Genomic DNA, 26,728 nt, shown 5'->3' with positions numbered 1-26,728 from the left:
TTGGAAAAAGGACTTTTGCAGCTGTGATTAAGTGAAGGAACTTGAGACAGGGAAGTTATTTTGGATTATCTGTGTGGGTCTTAAATGCAATCACAGGTGTTTTTGTAAGAGAGAGGCACAGGGAGAGGCACAAGAGGGTGTAGACCAGAGGGGAAGAATGGAGTGATGCAGCTGTCATCTGAAGATGCCTGGAGCTGCCAAGAGCTGAAAGAGAGAATAAATTCTCCCCTAGAACCTCCGAAGGAGTGCGGGTTAGCCGATGTCTTGACTTTTGGACTCTAGAACTGTGAGTGAATGAATTTATGTTGCTTCAACCATCCAGTTTATGGTAATTTGTTCTAGCAACCCCAGGGAACTAATACAGATGGCAACTTATGTGACTGGTAAGTTGTTTCTGTCCATCATCCATGAGCTCAGCTGGTGCAGAAGCTGGAGGGCCTTAGTTCTTCTCCACACAGACCTCTCAGGCATAGTAGATGGTTCCAAGAATGAGTGTCCAAAGAAAACAAGGCAGAAACTCTCTCACCTTTTATAACTTCACCATGGCATCATTTCTGCCATGTCATAATCGCACCTAGGAAACAGGCTCATGGGAAGAGAGTCAAAGTCATATAAGAAGTGCATATGAGTGGGATATGCTGTTGCAGCCAGTTTTTAGAACATATAACTCTCCACAAAGGTAATATAAGGAAGTAATGATGATAATGATGATGGTGGTGGTGGTGATGGTGGTAGTGATGGTGATCATGGTGGTGGTAGTGATGGTGGTGGTGGTGGGGTTCTTGAAACTGAGGTTATGGAGTGAGAACAGTATGACCATGACAGTGAGTGACTGAGAGGAAGTCAAAGAATAACAAAGCAGGCTGGTGAAAGAAACATTATATGGATCTTGAAACTAAGTCTGTGTGGTAAAAAGAATACCAGTGAGCCAGGAGTTAAAATCTTTAGGGGCTCAGGGGAAGGGGACGGCAGGTCTGTAGGTGGCCAGGGGAAGGAGGAGTGGGTGCTCTGATGTGATGGGATGGATTCAGAGCTAGCAGCATTTGGCTTGGGTGTGGGACGGAGTTCTGGAAGCAGCAATGAGGAGCAGTAAGGAGCAGTGTGAATGGCAGCAGGAGTGTGGGAGAGAAAACAGGCGTTCTGGAGAGAGCTACACGGAAGGGGATCCCTAGGGAGATCAGATTGCAGTTGGAGCCAGAAGGTGAATGTCTGCATAAGTTTAGCTGAGGATAGAGGGGTGGCAGAGGGAAGAGTGGGGTAGGGATGTAGAGCCCAGTTAAGGATAAGAGTCCTGAGCATGGGGAGGTAGGAGCCTTCAGTTTCTTGGGGTGACAGACATGAACCAGGATGTAGGGCATGATGGGATTTGATTTGGGGGCCTTAAGGTCAATCATGGTGGTGTATCTGGACTCTGAGGGCTGGAGGGAGGAGGGTGGATGGTGTGGGACTTTGCTGGGAACCGTGGAGCTCTGGGGGCTCTTGCTTTACTCCTCTGCATGGCAGTGGGAGGCCAGAGGGAGATGCATGTGTCCAGGAGGGCTCCGAGTTCACGGATATTAGTTGTTACTGTCATTGTCATTATTTTTTAGGTCAAGCTGCTCATTTTATAGATTGGGGATGGGCATTATTGCACTTATGTTATAAATATACGTTTTCCTGGCTTCTCCCCAGGACTGTGAGCTCCTGGAGAGCAAAATCTTCATCTTGTTGCCTTGAAATCCCCATTACCCAGCACAATGCTTAGCCCAGAGTATGGTTAGCTCAGCATGTGTTAAACAAAAGAGGTTCAGAGAGACATACTGACTTAATCAAGGTCACACAGCAGAAACAGCTGGACATGTCATCCAGACTCCTGATTCTCAACTTTCTTGGAACTCTTGCAATATCTAAGTTCCTCTAATTCTTGCAGTGGTTATTTCTTCCCTTTATTTCCTTCCCTTTTGACCATTTATTTTTCAGCAGCCTCAGCTGGAGTTTGAAGTCCAGAACCTCCATCAGTGTTCAAAGACTTTCTCAAATTCTGTTCATGTGTAATCTTTAAAAGGTCTCTCTTTTCCCCACTGGTGACCTTCCCTAGGGGGCCGCTGGTAGGCCCTAAAATAGGAAAACTGTAGGCTGGTTAAATAGGGCTTTCAGATAATGGAATAAACTACTGACAGGGGAGCAAAAAGGGAAAGAGGCGGGTCGCTCCCTCCTTTTAATCTGTTTCAGTCTTGGCATTGGGGTTGCTTAAGTCCATTAGCCTGTGTTAATTTCTGTAGTGCTTTATGGTGAAGAGATGTAATTGGATGGAAATATTCTTTAAGTGGGAGTGATTCACACGCTAAACTGACAGGCCGAGATAAGCCCATTAAGGGGAAGAAGAGCATCTTCTCAACCTATCCCAAAATTTTTAGGCATGAGAAGAGAGCATCCCATGACCTAATGCTAACCTCTTGATCAAGATAAAGTTGCCATCTGGGGTCTTATCACAACTCCTCTTAGAGATGGGATTTGGAAATTCTTCCTTTGGCCCCCAGGAGAAAAATGATCATTTCTTGGAATGAGAAAGGGCAGGAGGAGGATAAAATCTCAAAGTCTTTGGGTAGCATTCTGGAGGAAAAGGAATTGATTCTTTGCATTGTCCCCTCAGAGGGAGAGAATTGGCGCTAACGTGGGGTGGATGTCCCAGGAAGAGAGTATGACACTGTATTATGTCAAAAATCTCTAATGGGCTTCCCTGGAGGGTGAACCCCTAGTCCTGGGAGGTGTTGAATCATGTGTGAAGAGTGAGAAGACGCCAGGCAGGCAAGGCAGTGTGGTGGGGCAGAGCACACCCAGGAGTTCTTACCTTCCCTGTGCAGATCCATAGTAAGTCCTTTTGGTGCTGTATCCAGAATGAATCCCAGCCTTCTACTGCTCCCACCTTCACTGCTAGAATCCCAGTTCAAGACATTAACTTCTCCCCCTGGACAGCAGCAGTAACTTCTTTTTTTTAAAGATTTATTTATTTATACAAGAACTGGGGTACAGTCAGAGGTGCGGGAGGGTGAGAGGATTCACCAGAGACAGAGCGGGGAGCAGAACAGGCAGACGGATTGAAGACACTGCTGAGGGGAGCAGCGGGCAAGGCAGGAGAGGTCTGCCATGCCATGTGGATTTCTCCCTGGCCAGCCGGGAATCGATCCCGTGCTGCAGAGGCTGCAGACAGCTTCACAGAGCGGCGCTCAACTCACTGAGCCACCGGGGCGGTCCAGCAGTAACTTCTTAACTATCTCTTAGGCTCAACTCTTCCTAATCCATGGTCTGTTTTTCCCACAGCAGCGTGAGTGATATTTTAAAAATGTAAATGAGACCAAGCTACCCTGTAAACCAGAATAACAAACCCGCCAATGGTTTCACATTGCTTTTACTCTAAAACCCAAACACTTCCATAGTCCACTGCTCTCACTTACCTCTGACCTCACCTCAAATCATGGCCCCTGTGTAAGCTAGAATCCCACTCATTTCTCTTCCTCAAAAGTGTCGTTTGTGTCCATTCAACTGCTTCCATGGTTCCCCTCTCCCTGCAAGATCACCCTCTATGAGAACAAATTCTGTGAAGAGGACCCCTTTGTCATGAGAGATTAACAAAAATCATCATCAAGAGGATGGGACATCTGGTCTACCTGGCTCCCAGCTGTGATCATGTCTGTGGTCTGCCTGGGTCTTTGGGACCTTGACTCTGCTGATCACCACCCTCGTTCCTTCTAATGCTGGCTTCATAATACTCAAGTGTCTCTAGGTCCACATCCAAGGCTTTTTAATAGCAGATCTCGTTTTATCTGCCGTGATTATGCCTGGACTGTCAGCTGCTACTTTACTCTGCTTGGGCGGTCGCCTGCTCCATCCTGCACCACCAGTTTTAAGTTTTTCTCTCAGTGCCCTGAGAACTGGTCATCATCACACAAGCAGTCCATGTGCTTGTTACAGAAGGGCCCATTTAGAGTGTGTAAAGGGTATTAGCTGCAGCTTTATCAGGGATGTGCTATTAGGAGTTAAATTTGAGTTGAATATTTCCCTTCTGGGTTGATTCATTTCTTACTTATAACACAAGCTTTTGAGGCAGGAAAGACGATTTTTGTCCACCTCTCATGACAGAGGGGGAAATAGGAACCAGGGAAGTAAAGCACCATGTTCAGATCACACAGCAAGTCAGCAGTGGATTTGAAGCTAGAACCCAAGTCTCCTGCTTCTTCACTCTGGATTTTGGCTACAGGGAACTGGAGATTGAGCTCAGTTTGCATTCAGCCTGGGCAGGATGCCCATTGCCTGCACTGGCTTGGCCATGCCCCCGGGCTCAGTGTGAGTGGCAGCAGCTGGAGGCCATTAGGATTGTGCAAGTCTCTCTTGCTCACACGCCCATCTGCAAACATTATCATTGGAGGCAGCCTCAGCTGGGATGGTGCACCCAGGTGGCTGTTCCATGCACCAGCTTGCATGCCCTACAGCCTCCTCTGAAGCTTCCTAACTTGGGAAATTTGAACTGGGCTTTCCAGAAGGGGAGTCAGGGCAGGGCTGAGACCCTGATGGTCCCACCCATGCTGTTATGATCCTGGGTTCAGCTAGTATTCTAGAGTGCTGGTTCTCAAAGAGGGCTGTGCTGCCCCCTATGGGGCATTTAGGGTATTTATGGGTGGTTTTTGGGTTGTCCCAAAGTTTGGGGAAGTTATTTAATAACATTTAGTGGGTGGGGGATCAGATCTGTTCAACCATACTACCTTGTGCCAGAAGATTCCACCTTAAAAAGTATCCACTCTCATCCCCTGTGCAATTTTCGTGTCTCACTGAAATGCATGTAAGTGAAATATCTGTTTACATTTTTGTATATCTAGACCCAATCTCTCTCCAGACACACACACACACACACACCCCCATATACACACACACAGACACATATATTTCCATATAATATTTTGTGCATGGTTACTTTTTAAATTTTATGACTTTTAATTTAAATTAAGTCTTTTTTTTGAAATTATTATTTTTTATTTTTTTTAAAAAAATCAATTAGTTTACTTATACCGGCAACCACCATTGAGAAAGCATAATAATGAAAAATATATTCACAATGGCAACATAGAGACAAAGGTCCAGGAATAAACTTAGGCTCCCCCAGACTCCACCACCACCACCACCACCAAAAAAAAAATAACAGTAACACAGCTTCTACATGAGACAATTGCAAAGCTTTCTGGCAGAGGCTAAGAGATGACTAGCAACATGTTCTCAGACAAGTGAACTAATTGTTGTACAAGTGCCAATTCTCCCCAATTTAATGAAGTAAACATCAAAATCAACAAGCAACTATAAACCAGAGACACACTACAGGGGGTAGGAGGAGGGAATAGGATCAAAACAAGGGTGGGAATTGTATGGGGACTATAACCAAGATGAAAATGCATACATTGTGCAAAAATGAAAAATGTTGTAAAAAATATATGAAGTCTAATTAATTTTTAATTGAGGTAATAGTTGGATCCTCCCATCAGGTATTGCCACCATAGAGTATGTGAGGATTTTAAAATTCATGGACCTTTTCAGGGATGGGTTAACAAATGTATACTGTACTTTTATTTAAAACTTTATCACAGGAGTTGTTCACCATCAGAAAATTATTCTGTTGGTGGCCACTGTGGAGTATAAGACACTTCCCCCGCCATGCCTCAATCTACCTTTGTGCTTGTAAATATAGGAAGGTGCCTATTTAGCCCTTATTTCAATAGCCAAATATAAAGAAAGAGTGGAAATAGCATTTTGCTGATTATTGCCTACATCTCAAAAATTCCAGTCTGCTCACTAGAAAGAACTGCAAAAATCTTGTTATTTTGTGGGTCTTCTCTGAAATCAGGTTGAACATTTACTTATCAAAATATAAGTTATTTTATTATAAAGAATCTCCTTTCTTTAATGAATTATATCTTTACAATACATTGATTTTTAAAAATTATGCAGACAGTTGTTATACTATTCTAACCTACCCTAGGATGCATATACGCTACTATTTTAGCATGGTAAAGGCATGTTAAAAAATAATTGCTATGCAAAGGAAGATTTGGGCCTGAGAGAATGTATTCTGCACATCTCACCTCAGGGGGCACACATCTGGTTTGTCAGATCCATTTAAATCCTGTCTTGTGGAAGAAAAATCTTCTCCTGGTGCTTCCTTCCCGGAGTCCAAACATCCAGCTGTGCAATCTGCATTCATTCATTTATTCATTCAACAATGTAAAGACCTGTGTCTCGGCACTCCACATACAGCTTTTCATTTAATGCTCACAGTCACCCTACAGAGCTGGTGTCTCTTATAGACACAGACCCAGGTGCCAGTGAGCTCCCAGATCAGTGGAGGAGACAGAAAGTAGATGGGCCCCCACTTTGATGAGGGAAGCACAGGCCTTGCATGAGCCAGGCGACGTGTATCTCACCCTGTTGCAGAGCAAGAGAAGACCAGTTTAAAGACAGATTCCTGAAAAATCAGTACCTGAGCTCAGTAGGAGCTTGGCAGATGGAAGAAAGACATAATTCTGGGCTGGGTTCTGCACTGCAAGGATCCAGTGGCATGGACAGTGCGCTGTTCATTACGGATGGAGCCCAGAGTGTGAGGCAGGTGGAGAAAGAATCCCAGCTCAGTGCCTATGCTTTCTATGGCCTTGCTGCAGGGAGGAGGTAGCTTCTGCTTGGGGTGCCTGGGATCCCAGGAGGCAACCCTGGGATGTCTCACTGTCCACAAGGCAATAGGGATAAAAGCAAGCTTCTCAAATGGACTTATAAGTCCTGGGGTTTGAGAATCCTATGATATTAAGAGAGACCAAGTCAGTGGTTGGGGGGGTGGTGGCAAGGAGTCTGGACAAGTTCTGGCTTTTGTTATCACTCATCATGACTTTGGGAAAGTCATGTTTCCTGTCTGAGACTCACTTTCCCCACCTACAAAATATGGGTGTTGATCCATCATGGCAGATTTTGTAAAAGTGAAGAATCCTTTTGTAAAGGAAAAGGCCTACTTTCACTTTCTGTAGGATATTTAAAAAATTGAAAACTGCTCAGATACTCTTGATATATTTTAAATTTCTATTTTACTGTGGTAAGAACATGAGACCCATTGTCTTAGCAGATTTTGAAGGCTACGGAACAGTATTATTACCTACATGGATAATGTTGTGTCAGCGTCTCTCTCGAAATTATCTTGTGAAACTGAAACTTAATACCCGTTGATTAGCATCTCCCTGTTTCTCCTTCCCCAGTCGCTGGCAAACACCGTTCTGCTTTCTGCTTCTATGAGTTTAACTAGTTTGGATCCTCATGTAGTGGAAACATGGAATATTTGTCCTTCCGTAACTGACTCATGTCACTTAACGTAATGTCTTCAGGGTTCATCCATGTTGTCACGTATTGTGAATTTCCTTCTTTTTAAAAAGCCTGAATAATTATCTTTGTCCATTTATCCATCAATGAGCACGTAGGATGTTGCCATATCTTGGCGACTGTGAATAGTGCTGTAATGAACGTGGGAGTGCTCATAGCTCTTTGAGATCTTGGTTTCATTTTTTTGGGATAAGTACATATGAGTGGGATTATGGGATCAGATGGTGGTTCTCCTTTTTGAGGACTTTCTGCACTTTTCCATAGAGGCTGCACCAATTTACACTCCCACCAATAGTGCCCCAAGGGTTCTGTCCTCTCCACATCCTCACCAATACTTCTTTCTTTAGTTTTTAAAAAGAATTTAAAATTAAGACCATTTTTAATAACAATTTTAGGTTTATAGAAAAATTGAGGGGAAGAAACTTACAAGAATATGATGTTCACAAGGGAAAGACTCACATCTGGATTTTATCTTTCAGTTGAAGTTAACCTCACAGATTCTAGTGTGGGAATGCTCAGAGATATCTTTTTATTTTTTTAGCATGAATGAATCCGAAGATGGAATTAATGATGGAATTTGTCTAGGACTTAGCTTATAAGACATGTTGAAGAATTTTCTGAAGGATACAGCTGCCTCGTAGGAGGAAAAGCAATCTAAATGTGTAGTTCTGTTTCTGGTGTCCATTAATTTTAATTTTACTTTATTTATCCATTTACTCATTCATTTATTGAGAAACTACTGTATTCCAAGCATCATGCTAGGAACTCTGGAGACTAAGCATGAAGGACCTCACAGTCCAGTGGTGCAATTAAGACACCAATAAAAGTAATTCATCAGACAAGACAGGAGCTTCCAAAGAGGTAAATATAAAGTTCAGAGGAGCACTAAGTAGGGGAAGAAAGAAACTACCAAGGGAATGTTTTCTTGTTGGAAAGATACTCGAATAGGGTTTTGAAGTATGGGCAGGAGTTTTTCCTGTCTGGCAAACAACTCTCATTCTAATATTATTGCACTCATTCCAAATCCAGGACAACCCAGGCAGTTTTTATACTTTCAGTGCAAACAACAAAGGTTGAGCAGAAATACAGAAAACAAAATAGCTTTGGGAATAAGATAACTCAGTCTCTATCAATTTATTAGGCCTTCATGGTAGTAAGAAGGGGGACCCGTGGAGAGGAATGTGCTTTATGTGAAATTGGTTTGGTTTAGCTCAAATGTCCCCTGCTGTACTGTATTGTTCCTCTTCAATAGGATCCAAACACAAATCACTGAGGATATAGATTAAAATTTCACATTGATGAAAGAGCCCCTTCCGTCCATCCATGTCTTTTCCCTGAGACTTAGCATCTAATTAGCCAAACATTCGTTATCCAGGGAGTTCCAGAATTTCCGATGTAAGCATCGACCCAAAATGGAAACCAGCATCATATTTTAAAAGTCACGGTTGCAGTTGTTTTTGGTGAATTACCATTTATACATTTTCCATCTGTGAGTATTTTTCTGGAGTACCACCTGTTTTCTCCCCACGTTGGTAGTAGAAAATCCAACAGATCATATCTCAGAATAAATGCATTTTATCTATAGTAGTTTTCCACATTTTCAGCAACTTTTTTTTATCTCATAAAATAATCTCCTCCAAATACAAACTAGCTTTCAGAGCTACAAATAGACATAGATGCTTTAAATTTTTTTATTTCAAATCTCTCGTGAGAGCCCTGGGAAGTCAATCTAAAGAGAGAAACATGAAGTGACAGTGAAGATGATGAGAAAACTTACATGGAAGATACATCTTGTAATAAGAGCACTTCAATAAACTGCAGAACAGACAGGGAAAATCTCGGAGTCCTGGGGCGCATGCGTCGGGAGAAGCCTGTCTTTACATTCAAGGGAACTGGATGCAGAATTTCCTCCATACTCCTTATTTCTGTGAGGCCGTAGATAAGTGGCTTCACCTCTTTCTTTGTTTCATCATCTGTAATATGGGAACCATCATGCCCCCTCCAGAGCGCGGAGGATGGAGTGAACCCCATCCACTGGGGATGCCCAATCTGGTCAGTTTTCTTCCTGTTCACGTTGCTTGCTGTACTGGGTTCCTGTATGAGAATTTGCCTTTTCTTCCTCAGCAGGCAGCCCCCATCTCATAAAAGCAAAGGTCTGTGGGATTGTATTTCTTAGAAACATACCAGGGGGTATCCAAAGTCTCTGCATAAACAGAACATCTTCTGGGTGGTTTGATTTTATACTTTGGGAACTGATTTCAACATAGCTTTCAAGTTAAAATAAACATGCATATACTGAATATAGATGACAAATTCCATGTGTTCCATTTTAGAGCTCAGAATTCAAGAGAACCTTTTGCAGAGTGCTGTAGGTGGTGCCTGTGGGGCTCTTGGGGGCTACAACTTAATGCCCAGTGGCTTTAGGGTGTGTGGAGTTCAGGGGACAGGTTTGGAAGCACTAATGAGGAAGTGGCTGCCTGAAAGACTTGGTTAATTTATTGTAATCCCATGCCTATCAGGGAAGAATCACAAATGTTGTGTTAAGGAGTTGTAAAGCACTTTTGAAATATGATTGTTTGGAGGGGGTGGGTTATGAGAAAATGTGCAAAGACTATAATTCCTAAACAAAGCATCCTAATCACCCAAAGGCAGCCTTTTCTTAGTGCTGTATTATTAGGGGAACCACATAATTTATCATCCAAACTGGGATATTTGAGAAAGAAGGGGGCACTGTTGTTGATTACATTGGGGTGACAGGCCCAAGGCATCAAGTGACCCTCCGTCTAGTACTATATTTCCTTGATTTGGGGAGCCCATGAGTCATAGGACACACCATTGGTTTAATATCAGTTTTTTGGAAACAAAAGGAAAAAGTTATGCACATCAATCATAAGATGCACACTCATTTTAGATTTGTCCAGGGAGACCAAGGTGGAGGCCAGCACAGGGTGGTTATGGAGGCTCATGACTCATATTCCTTTTCCAGTGTTTAAAGAATCCCCGTGAACTCTTGCTTCAGATAATTCGTCACCAGTGTCTAGCTCCGAGGGCCTGGGTTGTGGTGTTTCACCCAGTGTTGCAAAGTGGAAAAGTAGACGGAAAAGTAGACGGACAACATCAGTCAGCCAGAGGCTCATTTCAGCACACTGGGCAGAGGATTAAAAAAAGAATAATCCTGAAAAACTGCCTCCTGGTCATCTCAGTGCTTCACTGATTCAAACAAGGATGGTCTGGCAAGAAAGCATCAAGGGTGTGAACAGTGAGAAAGACAGACATTTAAGGCATAAGCCTTCTGCTCTAGGGGGATATGTTCACTTTTATTTGGAAGGACAAGGGGTTATATTTTGGAACTTTAAAAAATATTCCTGGATAACAGAGACAAGTTGCTCAGTCTTTCACACAGGTCACGCTTGCCCACCCCCGGGCCTTTGCACATGCTATTCCCATTTTCCTCCTGGAAGACCCTTCTCCCCACTCTTCAAACTCCTGGCTCCTTCCTTTCCTTCCAGTCTCATCTCAGTGCCTGTGCTTTCAGAGGCCTTCCATAACCAATTTTGCTGTCACCTGCCCTCTCGGCTTTTTGTGGTTCTTTTCAAAAATCTGACACAATCTGCCACCGCCAAAGCTGCCTCCTTCCTTGTGTAATGGGTCTTTGTTTCTAGAAGCAGGCAGCTCTTCCTTTCCAGAAGGAAGTCCCTGATCAGGCAAAATGACGCCTGCCCTGTTCACTGCTGCACCTCCAGCTGCCAGAAACAGTGCCTGCGCTATAGCAGGAGCTCGGCAAGCATTTGTGGAATGAGTACAAGCTTCATGAATTCACCCGCGAGTGGCAGGAGAGCTCTGAACTCGCCTCCACTTCCAAGAGCCTCTGCATTTACAGATATTTTATCACTGAAGCAGTGGAGACTCACCCAGAGCCTTGAAACTCAAGAATGCAAACCCTTCCATCTGGATGAAGACAGCCCTTACCAGACGCGAGTTTGCCCCGGGAGATGAAGTCTGGGGCCTCCAATCAGGGCATTGGGCTCTGGCCCTGCCTCCTGGCACATACACCCTGATCCCAGACACAACATTAGACCATGCAGCCCTGGTGTCAGCAGGAGTCTCGGGAGTGGCCTTAAATCACACAGCCGTCCCGAGGCTGGAGCGTAACCCGGGACTGGTCATAGATCACCGCGCACGTGGCGGCCGTCATCTATCACCTAACTCCATAAAGCCTCCGTAGTGCGGGGAAGCGCGCTGGAAGCGCTTCACTGAACAGCAGCTCGGGGAGTAATTGTCCTCATATGTAACTTTCTCTGCACTCAGGAGGGCTGCGTTTTTCCTTTCTCTCTCCCTTCCGCCATCCCTTCCTTTCTCTTTCGTTTCCTGGGAGGCGCTGCTGGGGTGTGGTGGCTTAGAAAAATGCAGTGTGATCAAGGTGGATAAACTGAGGCAAGAGTTGGAGGACCCTCCTGGCATCACAGGGCACAGGGATGGCAGATGAGGGAGCCCCTCCAGAAGAGAGTCTGCGGAGAAAGGCAGTGAGGTTGCTGTTCTGTGTTAGGGTCTCTGGGGGAGGTGGATGGTGGAGGATACTTGTGTGGTCCCGAGGAGTGGTCTTGGGGCTGCGACAGACCTTGTTTTCAGTCCTGGTCCCTTAGGAGGCTTCACAGCCTATTGGGACAAGGGTGGACTCTGGAGAAACTCAGATGTGGGTCCGGATGCCTGGCCCGCACCTTCTGTGAGCTGAGCTGCTCTTGTCCTTGCAAGATAAGAATGTGGAAATAAGAATGTGGGGTTCTGGAGTGCTATGCTGAAGAGCAAAGGCAAAGGAACGTGTGGAGATCCCGGGCAAATTATAAAGTGCCCCACAGACAGGTGATGGCAAGATCACAACCACGAACTTCAGTGGTGACACCACACCCTCGCGGGGAGCGGGGGGGACAGGCATCTGTGCCCGCATTCCTGTACCACCCCAACCCCTAATGTGTGGAGTGATTGGACAGAAGAAGAAACATTGCCCTTTCAGTCTCTGTGGGCTGCTTTTGTAGAATCTGGCCTATCAGAAGAGGAGGGGGTCTTCCTCGGGTAGAGGGTGTGTGGGCTGGAGCAGTGGGGACGGGTTCTGGTCCGGCACCACCTCTACCACAGTGGTTTCTTCTTTTAACAAGGTTCTCTAGCATCTATCACTGGCCACATCTTTTGGGAGCAAGGGAAAAGGAAGAGCATTGTTGCCTTCAGGGAGAGGATGATTCCTTGTGTGTGTGTGGAGGTGGGGTGGGTATTAGAAGAATATAACTCTTACCCATTTGTTCTTTCAGGTGAGGTTGGTGAGGGGGCGGGGGGCTTGACTAAGGCCCAGTGACAGAGCAGTGGACTGGGATGAGGATCCCAGCTGGGGCTCTCTGGACCTGTTCCTTCTTTTGGACAGGACGCATCAGAGGGTGTCGTGAGGACCAGAGCAGCGCATGTAGGCGAGTTTTCTTATAGAAGGCGAGAGGGGGGCAGAACGCGCTCTCGAGCCAGGCTGCCTGAACTGGAGCCCCAATTCTGTACTTACTCACCTTAGGCTTCACCAGCTGCACCCTCAGGGTCCTCATCTAAAGACTTCCTTCTGAGATCAAATCCCAAGAGGTCTTCCTTCATGTCTCAGAGGACCTTGGTTTCCTACAGTGTTAACTAGGAGGAGTCTAGAACCTTCGTCTCTACAGCATTGCCTGCTCACTGTTTCCCACATACCATTTCTGTGCACCTGCTCTCCCGGCTTAAACAGTGAAAGAATCCCCCATTCATCTCAGGCTTCTAAGGGACCCTGACGAGCAGCTATTCTGACCTGTTTATGGGGTGCTTGAAGCCTCTGAAGGGTGTCTGAGATATCCTTTCTTTGAGTAAGTCAGTTTTGAAGTCAGACGAGGGGAGTAGATTATAGATCTTGGTCATTTGTCTTTGGATGGAGCAGTGGGAGCTTGGGGAGGGCAGCCCGGGGTGGCATTTGTGGATGGAGACTGAGTCCTTTGTTTTCTTTAGCCACTGTATAGCTGACCCAGGAGATGGCCACGAGCAGAGAATGGTTATAGGGTAACATCTGCTTCCCATTTAGCAGGGCCATTGGAACAGCTGCATGTGCAGCTGAACTGGGCAGCTTTTAGGGAAAGCCGGGGCTCCAGAAGCCCACTGGCTATCTGTAGGACCTGGGGCGTGTTATTCAAGCTTTCTAGACTCCATTTCTGCACCCATGAAACAGAACCTCTAATTCAGGCTCTGTGGAAGTCTAAGTCCCCTGCAGACTTCTGAGAATTGCCTGAGTGGGGGTTTGGGGTGGGAGGGGCATTTGAGGTACAGGGTATCCCGCACCCCGGCTTTGCTCTGCACCATGGTGATCCACACAGGAAGCTACCACCTTCTCCAGATAGCCCCACTCACCCCCCACACAAAGCACCCTTATCCCAGCTTGTGAAGCCATTTGGGAGGGAGCCGGAGGAGTTTCTATCATGGAGACACTAATGACTGTGAAGGGGTCTAGGCGTCTTCATCCTTAAAATGCTCTTTATCAGCTCCATCACCGCAGTGGCTAATCCCATCTGCTACTCGAGTAGGGTAAGGGATGTCCAGCTCGTGGGGCGTGTGTGAGGGCATCCTGGAGGACCTCACCACTGGGCCAGCAGATGAGTAAAAAAGGCCCCTCACCAGTGTGGGAGGGCACCCCTGCTGCTCAGGGCCTGGATAGGCATGAAGGTAGAGGCCGGGGAATTGCTCTCTACTGGAGTGAAGTCTTCAGACATGGGCTCCTGGTTCTTGGGCTTAGGACTCCGACACCATCGCCTTCCACTTCTAGCCCCGAGTTACTCTAGGTCTTTGCTTGTTCCTTGTCTGAGGATGGCAGATTGTGGGACTTCTCAGCCTCTGTGACCCCGTGAGCTAATTCCTAGAATAGATCTCCTCTTATGTATGTCTAGACATCCTGCTGGTTCTCTTCTCTGGGGGACCCTGACTCATCTGCCCACCATGGATTTCTTCATCCCTGTAGCTCTCTGAGCTTCACCCCATTTGCTGGGTCCCGGTATTCATTCCCTTGGGCTGCCATAAAGTGTCATAAACTGGGTGGCTTAAAACAACAGATGTGTTTTCTTTCATAGCTCTGGAGGGCAGAATCCGAGGCCAGAGTCCGAGGCCAAGATGTTGTCAGGGCTGAAATCCCTGATGGTTTCTTGTCTCCTCTAGCTTCCAATTGCCCCCGTATCCTCTGGTTTGTGGCTGCCCCACTCCAATCTCCGTTTCTGTCTCCACACGGCCATCTCCTCCCTCTGCCTGTTTCCCTTCTTATAAGGATACCAGTCATACTGGACGGGGACCATCCTAATCAATTATGATGTCTTCTTAGTTATTCCCAAATAAGATCATGTTCACAGGTATCAAGGGTGAGAACTCCAGCAGACATTTTTTGGGGACTTAATCCAAACCACAACAATCTTCTTTCATTTTCTGTTATTTATTTCTCCACTTCCTCCCTGCCCCCTCAGAGAATGAGCCCCCCACCTCCAGCTCTACTTCCTTCGCTGTTCTACACAGCCCTGTAGTCAAGGTCTATACCCACTTAGCTAAAAGCATCCAGATGCCCACAGCTTTTGATTTCATAGGGTCTGTCCTTCCTAGAAGCTAGACCCCAGCTTCTTTCTTTTTCTCTCTCATTCATGTATGACAAATGGGATCAGGTCATACACGCTGTTACATGCTTGCTTTTCAAAAAATACTTTGCAAAAATCATGGCCATTTTTCCATGTCAGCCAGTACGTGTCTACAGTTCACATTTTAAGGCCACGTTGAACTTCATCCTGTGCGTCCCTTTATGATTTAATGATGCAGTCACCAATTGTTAGGCTCATGGCTCCACCTTTGCTCTGCTCATTGCTTTGCGTGATCAGCACCCCTGGTGGCCTGAGTTTTGGAATTTGGTGTCTACCCCAGTATGCACATGCTCTGGGTGAACAGGAGAGCTTTGCCAAGCCAGTGAAATAACTGCAGCAAGAGCAAAAGATGGGGGCAGGTTCCTGATGCAGCACTTGTGCAGTCCATTCATAGGGCTGGATGATGCTCCGATGCCTTAAGACTGCAGGCCTGTCTAATTCTAGAAGGAAACGGATGGTCCCCATCCCGGAGTCAGTGTTTGAAAACATACAACAAAAGAGAAGCTTTATTAACACTGGAAATGTACTCTCAACTTGGGTTTCCTTTTCAACACTCGTCTTGTTCATCTCACAGCTCAATGAACTGTTAACGTCACATATATCTTTTGTTCCAGTAGCGAATCCAGTTACTCCAGGCTTCTGCTAACTGCAGACAGATGAGGTTTAGTTTTCCCAGGGAGCAGGAGTGAGAGAGATATTAAATCTGTACAGATGGCCTGGGCCAGGCTGAGGTGGGGGTTGGAGTGGTGTCTGTTGATCTTTAAATCCACATGGCCCAGAAGCTCCTATCTTCTCCTGGTTGTAAACTTCACATCTGATTTATGAGGGTCTCCATCCAATCCACCTTTGGTAAAAGTGTTTGGTTGACTCTGACGACTGCCTGTGCACTTGGAGAGAAGCTTAGAACCACTGAGCTTCCAGCACCTTTCTCTTCGGGCCCAGAGGATATCCTGCTATTTAACCCCAATTCTCTTGTAGACCACCCACCCCAGGTAAAGTGACATTATAACAAATGACAATTTAAAGGTGAAAGTCAGGATATTTTCTCCTTCATGCCTGAATGGTCCTGATCCCCTCCTTGACTCAACCTTGAAGTCTTCCAAGTCGATCTTGGTTCCAAGTCGATCTAAGTTCTTGTCTCTCATCCTGCTCTGAAGTTCCCTGTTTCCTGGTAAGGACCTTTTCTTGTTTATACTAATGCAGTAGTGGGATACATTTGTGAAAGAGAAACACATCAAATATTCACTGAGAAGTTCAAGTTCAGAAAACCTATTCAGCTTTGTTTTTTTTTCTTAAAGATTTATTTTTATTTATTTGTGCATTTAAGAACTGGGGTGTAGGCAGAGGTATGGGAGGCGGGTGGTGGCTAGAGGATTTACCAAGACAGAGTGGGGAGCAGAACAGGTGGATCTACTGAAATACACTGCTGAGGGGAGCAGCAGGTGAGACAGGAGAGGTCTGCTGCGCCATGTGGGTCAGCTCCCTGGCTGGGGATTGAACTCAGGCCACAGTGGCTGGCAATAGCTTGATAGCACTAAGACTTAACCCCTGTGCCATCAGGGAGGCCTCAACTTTGGTTGTCTTTCACAAGTTGGACACTATCCCTAGGTCATTTAATGGACTTCTGGCAATGGGCTGGAGCTCCTGGAGTCAAATTTATACCCTGAAAGCAACCAGGGCTGTGGAGTCAGAACTAGTGACTCCAATTCCTCCTCTAATGCTTATCACAGGCATATTGGGTGAGTCAGTGAGGCCCAGGAGAGATCTAACTACTCCTTTCTAGGGATTCCTGTCACTTTCAAGTGAAATGCAGATAAAACAGCACTTTGAAAACTCCAGGAGCCTGACCACTGGGACTCTGATTCCTGGGAGATCCTGAGCATGTGATCTGGAGGTTGGCGGATATGGGGTTGAGTGCCATTTCTCTCTCTCAGAACTGAGTTTCATTGCCCACAATGTTGATAACGGCTTACACTGCTGGGGGGATGTCATGCACAGGCTCACTTCTAGATGTTCTACATGGGTTAATGTGTAGACGTGCCGTACAATCCTGATGGGCCAGGTGCCATTCACAGCCTCATGTTAGACAAGAGGAAACTAAGGCCCTGAGGGATGGAGAACTTGCTGAGCATCACCCAGTGGTAGCTGTCACAGCTAGGGTTTGGCCACCCAGACAGTCTGCCTCTCTTTTTGGGTAGTTTCAAGGATCAAGTTTGTGCCATCCAGATTTTCTCTTCACAGAGCCATCATTTTCGCTTTGTATCTGATATTATGTAGTGTGATATTTCAGGATGATGCCAATGTCTTCTTACTTATAAGACTCCCCGCCCATCAGCCTTAGCACCCATCTATCAGTAAAATTACTGCCTAAATAAACTGCTACCCTGAGGGTTGCCAATAGCAACTTTGTGTTATCATCTTCCCTTCCATATTTACTAGTTGGAATTCTACTGTGGGGAAAAAACTTTCTCTTCTTCCCCAGTTGCTGATTAACTAGTTAATTAATATTGGTATAGAATTATGGATTCCTATCCCTTTGCAACCAGTTGCAACCTGTGATGGTCATTATTCACTTTGAATTGTCCCAGATTTCCTTACTGGAGCCTCTTCAAGCTGCCTTCCAGTTACTTTTAAACATTTCCTTACTTTCTGAACCAATTTCAGGTACATCTTGTCGTTTCCATCCTGCCCCACTCCTTGAATCAACCATTTCTCTAAGGATTCCTAGTTCCTCTTAATAAAGGGTAGCATTTAGAAACCATGATTTGGGTGCTCATTTCTAATGGAGTGACATTGCTTCTAGGTCATCTCAATGGACATCACTAGACCATACATATGTGTATAAGTGCACATGGACATTTCTGTGTCAATATGTATGTTTGCCTCTATCTATATAACATCTATGTATGTATGTCACAAGTTTATGCTGATATTTCCAATTCTAACTCAATACCACATTCTTGCTTTCTCCTGTCTCATATCTAAAAATCTCTTCTTTGACATTGAACAACCTTGTTCTTCTTTTCCTCAGTGTTTTTACATATTTTTTTAATACCCCCTGATAACCAGTCTGCCAATCAGATCATGCTTGCTGCCCCTTTGACAAGTCTTATCCATTTTCCCTACCTCCTATTGCCTCTTGGATACTAAATACGCTACTATCTCCCCTCCTGAGGGAGGATTTCTTGACATGAAAGGAAGGTCCTCCATTTGGATCTTTGTAGATATAAGCCTCATCGTCACATTTCTGTCTCTATAGATGCATTTGTTGTTGCCACTCTCTTCTTGGGAACCACATATAGAAATGAACCCTGGTTCTAAACCTCAAAGACCTCACTTTGCATGAAGTGCATGAAGGAAGCAGGAATAAGGAATGATAGAGTCCCTGCAACATGATTGATTCTGCTGGGGAAATTGTAAGTCCTAACAGAGAAGGGAGGAAAGCAACAGCAAACCAAAGGTGCAGAGCATGAAATCTTTTTTCCTTGGTATCAAATCTACCCTCATCACACTTTGGCAATTGATTCTTGAAGATTGAATGATTACTCAAGGTCAGGGCCATCAGGGTAATAATTGAATACCCCATCAAGCTTATAGTATTGAAAACATAATTTAGTGTTTATTTGTGAGAGATAGGGGAGTGACTTTTGATTCGTAAGATATGTGCATTTTTTAATTTAGTTAAAAAAATAAAAGACATTACAAGATTTGCCAGATCATATAGGTCCTTGGCAGGGTCCCTGAATAGGGCTGGCAGGGATATGTGCATCTGTATCCTGCTGTTCAGATGGTAGATGGGTGCCCACAGGTGCTTTCTGTGGTGAGGGACAAACCAGTGTGGCCAGCATACTGTTTCCCATATGTTAGGAGTTGCAACTGGAAACCTTCATTACCTGACACTATATTTCTGGTGAATTCAGTGGGACTTTTTTCAGCATTTCTTATAGAATGGTATCTGAACAGCTGCCCAGCCAATCTGTGCTTATCCTGGATTCCCATATTTCCAGAATGAGCCAGGATCACAGAAATTCTTCTGGTTGGTGGGGACCTCCTTTCACTATTACATGATGCCTCTTACTTTACTCAGCACAGACTCATCACTTCTGTTGATATTAAAATATTGACCCCATCAAAGATCACCTGAGTGTCCCAACTTGGACTGAGAGCAAGGTAGAGAAAAGGAGCATTTCTCTTAAGGAGGAACTCTCTCCAAAGGCTCAGCTAAGACGGGAGACATCCACTGAGGATTTGTCATGATTTTCTCATACCTGGGCCAAGTGCTCCTCTCTGCAGTCCACGAAGAGGAAGTTGGAGAAGCAAATTGGTGTTGTAAACAAGCTCTCAAGGGCAATGTTTTCTTGAGACAAGAAATTGTTTACAAGCTCCACGGGATCGTCATTTACATAAAACAATCACTATGCTCATTACCAAGCATTTTCATTTATTCATTAAAACAGGTACCTGCAGGACTTGGCAAACCTTTGTTTGCTGGGTTCTGTGTGTGTCTATTTCTCCAAAGGGGGATTTTGAGTGAATATTTACTCCTTTAATACGTTCAATCTGATGAGGGTAAGAGGTAACATTTACCAAGGGCTAAATTTGGGCCAGCGTTTCGAATACATTTTATTGTTTAATCGTCACAACCTGTGAGGTGGGTCATATCATCCCATTTGATATATGAAGAAAATGAGACTCAAGGGCACATGGTGGCTCATCCAATACCCCTCACAGCCGAGCAGAAGGACTGGCTATTTCTCTGGGCAAATTGGATGGGACAAAGCCCTGATATTGTGTAGACCAAAGGGCAGGGAGCCCGCACATCTGTTCTATGTATCTCCTTGTGCTGCTCAGCCTTAGCAGAGAGGCGAACGACTCCAACATGTAAGCCGAGAGTGAGATTTTAGGATTTGTGAAAACAGCTCATAATTCAATTTTGACATGATCAGGGAACTCTGGGGTGGCCATAGTGGTTGAATCAAATTCCCCACTCTGGACTTCTGGTTCTTTGCCTATAAAATGGGGGGAAATTAACTAGTTTAAGGGGTTTGTAGATCTTGGTCAGATCCTTTAAACCCCTTGGTTGGTAGATACATGAAACTAAATGCAAAATGCATGAATGTGTACATGGTTCAGAGCCTTGAAATGGCAGGTTCGTGGTCTAATAATAATAATAATGACAAAAAGGCAGACCATTTATTAAGTGCTTCTTCAATGTCAGGTACTATGCTCTTTATGTTATCTTATTTAATTCTCATAAAACCCTATGAGGGAAGGATTATTATTATTTTCATTTTACAAGTGGGTGAAACTCAGGCTCAGGGAGGTTGAATAGCTTAGTTAAGACCACAGAGCCAGTGCGTGGCAGAACCTAGGGAGCCCTTGCTCTTAACCACAGCTCTGTGTAAAGCTTTATTAGTCAAGGCTTCCTAGGAATTCTTCCTCAGGCCTGAAAGACATAAAGAATGACTGAATAGAGTGATAATCTCTGGTAGACTGTGGTCCAAGAGGAGATTAGTGGAGATTGTTGATTGGTGCCTGCCTTAAATTCTCTCCCCTCCCCTGCAGAGTCACTACTAAGTAGTTTGTTCAGCTACTTAGTTATTCATTCAACAAACACCAAACTCCCATCAAGACCCTGTGCTAGGGGTGGTGGGATGGAGTTCACCCCAAGTTCATGGCCTTGCAGAGGATCCTAGGTGAAAGGCTGTAGCAAGAAGTACTTGGTGTCAAGGCAGGGGCATGGCTGAGATCCTGGGGACTGGGGAGGGGGACTAATCCCATGTGGGGCAGCTGGGGGGACAGAAAAGGTTTTGCTGAAGTAGCAAGCTAATTTGGGTTTGTAGAACTTTCATGGAACATTCAGGAATCATCGCTGTGATCACCAGGAGAACATCATAACAACAATGACAAAGTTATTTCTCCCAGAGCTTGCAGGCCAGAGCTCTTCCAGCCTTCACACCAGATCCCTGAGTGGGTCCTTTTGTCCCCAGTTAATCGTTGGGGTGAGAAGAGGTGAGAAAACTGCACAAGGAAGAGGTGAGAAAACTGAGAAAGATTTGGCAAAAAAAGGCAGCAGTGGAATTCATGTTCACCCGGCTTCCAAATCTAGGCACATCCCCACTCGCCCTGAGTACACGGCCCCCATGACCTTGTGGTTGTGGAGAAGACAACCACAGCCGAGGGCAGGAGGCTTTGGGGAGAGAGGGGCCTCTATACAGAGCAGCCATGAGGAGCTGAGGCCCCGAGAGGGAACCGGTCTGCTCCAGGCTTGTGGGTTATCAGTCCCCGAGCTGGAAGTCCTGCCTGAGGCCAGGGCCTGTGCCACAGACGCACAAACAGGCCTTTTAAATCCCCACATCCAGTCTCCAAGTGGCAGAATTCCCCAGCTTCACACAGCCCAGTGGCTTGTGCAAGTTCAGTGCTGTCATACAGCTGGGGCCGGCTGCCAGGACTGGCCTCTGTGCTCTGCCCTGAAGTGCTCTGTGACCTTAGGCACAGAGTGTGTCTTAAATATAAAACTGGGGACAGTAGCATAATTCTTAGAATGAGCATGATGAGAGAGAAGGCCCCATCATTGCTAACTTTTATTTTCATTACAAATAGGGAGGCGGTCAATAAATTATAAGGTTGCTGGACTCATACAGGAGGGGATATGAACTAAATGCCTTGCTTTCTGCTCCTTTGGAGCCTGGGGTTCTCAGGACTCTGTTATTATCTTCCAGGTGACATTGCTTGCATACCTTCTCCAGGAGGCTAAACAAGGCCCTTAGTTAGCAAAAGTTTAACTCAGAGACCCAATTAATCTAAGATCACAAAGACAAGGCCCCCTACACACTTAGTATCCGTCATGAAGCACTTGAGAGCCAGGGATTGGGGGTGGGGGGTGGTGATTGTCACAAAGCTAGAAGGCAAATCCTGAGTTCTCTTTCTCCCATGCATCTGCCTCTTCTCTCTCTTTATCTTGAGAGACTGAATAGACAAGTGGACAAGGCCATACTTGATGACAATCCTCTAACTCACACCCTCTGCAGCAATTGGTCCCAAGTGGTAAGGATGTGGCCCAGGACCCTAGACTTGGAGACCCTGGGAATTGTCTGCAAATCCTGTAAGTACAGTTTAGAGAGATCTGCTTCCACCACGGAGCTGCTGGGGTCTGCGAGGGTGGCGGGGGGAGGCGGGGATACTGTGGGGAGGGTGCTGAGGGGTGCTGTCTCACCTGCTCCTTGGGCCATAATCCCTTTTAGATGAGGATGGACTGACTGCAGCCCCTCTTGTCTCCCACGTGTTTACTAGGCGCGTTTCCAGCCTGTTTCATATGGATTAGGCAAGGCACCGAGCCCTCGCATGTTTCTCGGTGCATTTCAGAACCTGGTGAAATTACATTATAGATTCATTGTATAAACAGGATACAGCGCACAGCCATTGTCAGGCAGCCCCGCAGTCAAACGGCGGCGATCGCGAGGCCCTCTAACGCCCTGGCTGGCTGCGTGCGAGCTGGTGCAGGAAACCGCTCACACGTTTGTTTATTTAATCTCCAGCTTCTAAGCGCCAATTTGGTAGCGAAAATAACCCTTGTGCACACTTCAGCCTGGAGATAATGGGGGAGGGAGGTGAATGGCAGATGCAAGGCAGGAGGTGTCCCTTTTCAAGTCTAAACAGGGCTTTGGAGGGGTTAGTGGTATTGGGGGCGAAGTGCAGGGCCAGCGGCTCCACTGTTGTGTCACCTGGCACAGGGCACCAAACCTTTGTGAGCCTCATTGTAGATAGGATAGGAGGCTATCTAAGTTGCCATGTTACAAGGAGTAAGTTATACAGAATTATAAGTAAATTGCACCTGTGTTCCTTGTGCATGCAAGGCCTGACTGTATACAAGCAGAGGCTGAGCAAACATTAGCTAGCTCAGTTCTTTCTCTTTCACTCATTCAGTCGCTGCTTTGTCTCTGAAAAACATAGAGAGCACACTGCAGTCATACATGCATATGCCTAAGCGAACCTGACCTTCAGAATCCACAGCTTGAGTTGTGTTTTTCACCAGCAACTGGTTGTAGGACCTCCAGGAAGGAACCGCTCCCAGCCTCAGTTTCCAAATTTGTAAAAGAAGGATTACATCTCTCCCATGACTGCTCGTAGAATTAAATGACATGGAGACGGTGAAGGTGCTGTAAAAACGACAGAGTGGCACTCAGGCTGGTGGTTATAATGACAATAGCACATTAAAGCGTTTAGTAAGAATTTAACTCATTTTATCCTTATACAACACCAAGAGGCAGGCACTGGTGTTCTCATATTGCATATGTGAAAACTGGGGCACAGAGAGGTTAAGCGATATGTCTTGGGTGACCCAGAAGTAAGAAGTAGAGCAGGGATGGCTACTGTTCTGTGCTGCCAAATAATCATAAGAGCAAACAATGCTTCTGGAGGCCTGCTCTGGGTCTGCTGCTGCTCCGGAATATCTACCTGCGTTGTATTGGGTCCTCACAGATTTGCAGGTCCTGGCAACAATAGAAATCTTGATGGCAGATGGCAACAATAGAAATGGCAATGATAGAAATGGCGACAGTAGAAATCCACTGGCAACAATAGAAATCCACTTTGCTTAATTTAAGAAGGAAAAGGAACTTCTTGGAAGGATTTAGGGAACGCACAGCATTGATATGAAGGTTGGAAAACCAAAAGCAACAGCCACAGGCGCAAATACAGGCAAGACCTGGCCTCCACGGAGCCTCTGTTGCCAAATTGAGGGATGTGGCTTCCCTGCTTCCAGACTCGGCCCTGCTGAAGTCATTGCTCATATTGTCTGAGCCACCCTGTCCCCCACAGGGTCCTGGGCAAATGCATCTGGCCTGCCCAAGTCCTGTGCATGCGCTTAGCTCTTAGCTTTTAGGGTTGAATAAACAGGTCCCCTTTGGCTTTCAGAATGGAAGAGATGGACTTCACCTCTTTCTTCACTCAAAAATCCCCCCTACCAAAACATTTGGATATTCCACAAATGGATATTGTGGATGTCATTTGGGTCAGCCCTAATGACAAGTGACAGAGAGTATTATGCCATGTAACAGACATGGATGTTAGCTGCCTTGCCCCAGGTCCTGAAGCTGCTAAAGGAACTCAGCGCCCTCTGTCCAAACACTGATGCCTCCTTCAGGCCCCAGGCTGCCTTCTTCAGGGTTCAGATGGATATGACAGAAATCCCCTGAAGTTTCTCACTTTCAATCCTTAAACTCCAAGGATATTGGATATTGTATACCCTTTGATCTGACTTTCTATTTCAAGTTGTTTGTGCTGTGGTCATAGTAAACAAAGATTACAAATCAGATTTATCCAGAAGTATGTTCATGACAGACAAAATTTGCATATCCAACCTCAGAGGATCTTTAAGAAATAAATTTATGTATAATAGACTATTACATACCCATTAAAGCTAATTATTTTAAAAAAGTTTACAATGACAGGAAAATAAATGAAAACAAAGAAAAATAAAACAGAATCTTTTATAGAATGTATAGAATTTGAGGGAAAATTCTTTGTATGTATAGAAAAAAGATTGGAAAGAAATAAGCTTACAGTGGGTAGTGATTATTTTTGGTTGACTGGGTTATGATGAATTTTTCTTTTTTTCTTCTGTCCACATTTTCTACAATGAAAATTTGTGGGTTTCTGCCACAGACAGAAAAAGAATCAAGTAAAACAAAGCTAGAACATTCAAGTTGGTGAAGCTTCATGGTGAAAACAGAACCAGTTAACCCCACTGGTGTAGTACAGATTGGTATGATTCTTTTTGGGGGAAATAGATAAGTGTTTCAATGGGTTTATGCCCTCTGATTCCAGAAACAGAATTCTGGGAATTTCTCTGTTATTCTAAGGACATAATTTATCAGACCTTTTGAGCTCTGTGCTGCGATGATGCTCATTATAGTGTTATCTATAATAACAAACACTGTAGAAAAGCTAAATGTCCAACAATTGGTGAACAGTTTTGTAAATGATAGTGCATCAACATGAAGGGGTATTATGGTGCTGTTAAAATGATAATTATGAAGACTGTAGCAACACAGAATACATTGATGATTGGATGCAAGTGCAAATGCAGAATGTCAAGTCCTCAGAGCCTGGAAGAGATGCTCAAAACAGGCAAAGGAAATGAATTATTGGGGTGGTGTGAATGGGGTTCAGGGAGATGATAAGTTTATTTCAAAACTTTAGGTTTCATACTTCTTGTTAAATTTGCATTTTGCTGAACAAAGTTCTTATAGTATTGGTATAAAGCAGACAGGCAGAGTGATGGGTGGCTGCTCCCAAATTAAAATAATTAAGAAAGGGTCTAGAGAGGTCTGAAGGGTGGCATGGGTAGAACTCTGCACCCCCTGTGTTCCTTGGACTTTAGGGTTCACTTCTGGAAAACAGGGGAAGGGATGAGTCTTCATTCCTGGGAGTCTCCCAGCTCTGAGAGTTTCCAAGTCTATGATACCTGTTGAGTTCCCTTTGCCCACAGTGACACTTTGGGGTTGTTCCTGTCACCAGCATCACCTTGAGGACATGGAGACTTAGGTTCACAGAGTAAGATGATTTTTGCCAAGCTCGTCGCCAGTGAGTGATGGTGCAACGATCCACACTCCTCACCCCACCTCACATTTAATTTGCCTGGTTCTGCACAGCATTAACCTATGAGGTCCTCCCCCTGGGTCCTCATTCACGCTTCCCTTCTCTCCAGCTTTCCAGAGATTTTGGATCCAGTAGACTTGTCACAGTTGCCCTTTGACCTTCCAGAGTCTCTAGTTTCACCAGTCAGTAGAATGTTGATTGCCTGGAGGTAGAGATGGTGAAGGTAAGGTTTTCTTTTGTGCTATGGGGTTTAGAAAGGTAGATTAGGAGATTATTTTCTCCTTATTTCTTTATCTGTGCATCTTTTTCTTAAAAGTGGGAGAGTCTGGGGAACAGACTGATTAAACAAGTTTAAGTCTAATCTAAAATCTAGGGGGTTTTGTTTTTTTTTAGTCATAGTAACTGCTAATGCTGTTTGTACTGGTTGATTAATTAAACAATCACATATTTCTGAGGCTTCAAAGCGATCACTGATAAGAAAAGATCCAGACTACGGTAGAAGAAAGGAAGGTACTCAGATCTGATGAGAGGCAAGGAAGATTTGATGGAAGATATCCAAACACACAATGTTAAAAATTTCTCAGCGTACCTTAAACTGTCCATGGGTTCAGAGAGTGAAATGGTAATTTTAGTAAAGAAAAAAATGAGGGAAAGGTGGAATGGGCATTTAGGGATTACACAGAACAGAAGCGCATTCGCTAAGGCTATTAGAGCCATCGGTCCAGTCTCCCGCAGGTATGAGCTTCCCTGAGTCGTCACCTACATGAAGAGCCAGGGATGAGGGTACCAGGTTCTGGTTTCAGTGCTGCCACCTACTGTGTGACCTTGGACGGGCTGCTGGGTGTGGTCTTAAAGGGTAACTCCTTCAACCTCCTCCCATTTTGAGCCTGGAAATCCTTTTCTCTCATTCAGTAAGAAAGACAATGAAATGTCAACTAATCTGACGTATACACCCATTTGAAGAGCTAGTATGTGCCTGAAAGGAGAGAGAGAGAGAAAAAAAGAAAGAGAGAGAGAGAATGAATGGGAATAGATATGTGTGAGTACCAGTAAGTTGTTTATCCTGGAGCAAGTTT

At 45.1% G+C, this 26,728-nt stretch overlaps 1 long non-coding RNA gene across 1 annotated transcript; it reads left to right on the top strand.

Moving 5' to 3' along the window:
* The first annotated feature begins 608 nt into the window (after window positions 1-608).
* Window positions 609-26,319, top strand: LOC119232534 (uncharacterized). Its single transcript, XR_008549640.1, has 3 exons — window positions 609-679; window positions 25,762-25,875; window positions 26,108-26,319. It is a non-coding gene; the product is annotated as an uncharacterized LOC119232534 (long non-coding RNA).
* Window positions 26,320-26,728: the final 409 nt, after the last annotated feature.

The sequence above is a fragment of the Talpa occidentalis genome, unplaced genomic scaffold (genome assembly GCF_014898055.3).
Source record: "Talpa occidentalis isolate TD23 unplaced genomic scaffold, MPIMG_talOcc4v2.1 talOcc4.7, whole genome shotgun sequence".
NCBI classification, from domain to species: Eukaryota; Metazoa; Chordata; class Mammalia; order Eulipotyphla; family Talpidae; genus Talpa; species Talpa occidentalis.
This window is presented reverse-complemented; position numbering and strand designations above follow the sequence as displayed.